Raw genomic sequence first — 2,355 nt, 5'->3', positions numbered from 1 at the left:
CTGTCCCCCCTGTGCCGGGCGCCCTGTCCCCCCTGTGCCGGGCGCCCTGTCCCCCTGTGCCGGGTGCCCTGTCCCCTCCACACGGCTCACCCTCGTTCACTGGAAAACGTCTACTCAGCCTTCAGAACCTGACTTCCACTGTCCCATCCGGGGAGGAGCTCATTTCTGGCAGGTTCCTTCCCAGACCCAGACACACACGCCCGCGTTCATGCTGCCGTCGGTTTCGTGGGACAGCACCGCAGTGATCCGACACGGTGTCCCCCTGGTCAGGCTCCTGGGCGGGGGCGGGGGGGGGGGGGCCTAGTCAGAGCTCTGGCCTGGGCACCACTGACCCTACGGGACTGTCCACTGCAAGCTGGGCGCCGTCAGCATGGCTGACCCTGGCTCCTCAGTGACTGAGGCGGGTGCCTTGGGGGTTCCCAGTGTCACAGCCTGTGAGGGGCTCCTGGAGCAGACGTCGGAAACCAAGCATTTTGTGTCCTTCCCTACATGGCACCTCCTTCCTTCCTCCTTCCTCCTTCCTTCCTTCCTTCCTTCCTCCTTCCTTCCTTCCTTCCTTCCTTCCTTCCTTCCTTCCTCTTTTCTCTCTTCTTAAGCTTATTTAGTTTTTTACTTATTTTTATTTTTGTTTACTTCGTATTTTGAAATTATCTTTTTTTTTTTTTTTGAGCGAGAGTACGGGTGCACACCTGCAAGCAAGGGAGAGGGGCAGAGGGGAGAGAGTGTGAGCACGAGCACAAGTACGGTGGGGGAGGGGTAGAGAGAAAGGGAGAGAGAAAATCCCAAGCAGGCTCCCTGATGTTGGCAAAGACCTGAGCCGAGATGGTGACCTGACCCAAGATCAAGATGGACACTTAACTGATTGAACCACCCAAGCGCCTCGCCTATTGGTTTTTTTTAAGTAATCTCTCAGCCAAACGTGGGGCTCGAACTCACAGCCCCAAGATCGAGTCACATGCTCCACTAACTGAACCAGCCAGGTGCCCCTTATCATACCTGTATTATTATTAAACATTAATACATATACATTACTAAATGTACAAATGGATGCATTATACAGTTAGCTTTGAACTGTGTGGGTAGGGGTTGGGGGCACCGACCCCTGTGCAGCTGAAAATCCGTGTAGAACATTTGACTCCCCAAAACATAACTACTAATAGCCTACTGTTGACCAGAAGCCTTACCGGTAATATCAACAGTCATTTAACACATATTTTGTATGTTCTATGGATTACATACTGTATTTTTACAATAAAGGAAGCTAGAGAAAAGAAAATGTTATCAAGAAACTACAGTTGCAGTACTGTACTGAATTTATTGAAGAAATCCACATGTAAGTGGAGCTGGTGCAGTTCAAAGTCCTGGTGTTCAAGGGCCAACTGTGTGTGTGTGTGTGTGTGTGTGTATACATAATTGTATAAATATAACTTAAAAAAATTTTTAACGTTTACTTATTTTTGAAATTGAGAGACAAAGCACCAGCAGGGGAGGGTCAGAGAGAGAGGGAGACACAGAATCTGAAGCAGCTCCAGGCTCCGAGCTGTCAGCACAGAGCCCGATGCAAGGCTCGAACCCAGGAACCGTGAGATCATAACCTGAGCCGAAGTCAGACGCTCAACCGACCGACCCACCCAGGCGCCCCGTCTAACTTTATATATGGAATTGTTTTTCTGAACCATTTGAAAGGAGATATGATACCCTTCTGCTTCTAATCAGTTCCTTGTGCATTTCCTAAGCGTACGAGCATTATTTTACAGAACCCAAGCACAGTTACCAGTCAGGAAATGTCCCGTTGATACAGTGCTAGTATCTAATCCGCGGACCATAGGCACATTTCACCAGCTGTCCTAATGATCTCCTTAATGGGCACGACTGCTTTTGCCTTCCCAGGGCCCCGTCTCTCCTGTCCCCTTTAGCCTGGGACAGACCCCGCACCCTCTATGTGACACCGTGGAAGCGTCCACTCCAGCTGTCCCCTCACAGGGCTCAAACACCGCCCCCCCACGGCTTCACCTCTCACCACGCTGTTACCAGACTCCTCTCCTGTCGTGCGGACCCAGAGGAGGGGGGCTCTTTTCAGGGCCTTGTAAAACCTTAAATAAACGACACGAACAAATTCCACTCTGACCACTGTCTTGTTAAAATTCCTCAAAAAAGTTAACTCGTTGGGGCCAAAGTACCTTAACAAAAGCCAGGTTGTCCTTTGACTCTTCGCTGCTCCTCAAAGGGTTTTACGTGCTGTTTAATGATTTTTCACAAATAGTTTTTCTTGCCCTTAAAGCTGGATTAATCGAATTTTAATTCAGTGGGCTCACCCTCTTAAAAAAAGGAACACGGGCTAGGCGGCCCCTAGTT

Source organism: Hyaena hyaena, unplaced genomic scaffold, assembly GCF_003009895.1.
Source record: "Hyaena hyaena isolate Hyena2069 unplaced genomic scaffold, ASM300989v1 scaffold_459, whole genome shotgun sequence".
NCBI lineage: Eukaryota > Metazoa > Chordata > Mammalia > Carnivora > Hyaenidae > Hyaena > Hyaena hyaena.
This window is presented reverse-complemented; position numbering follows the sequence as displayed.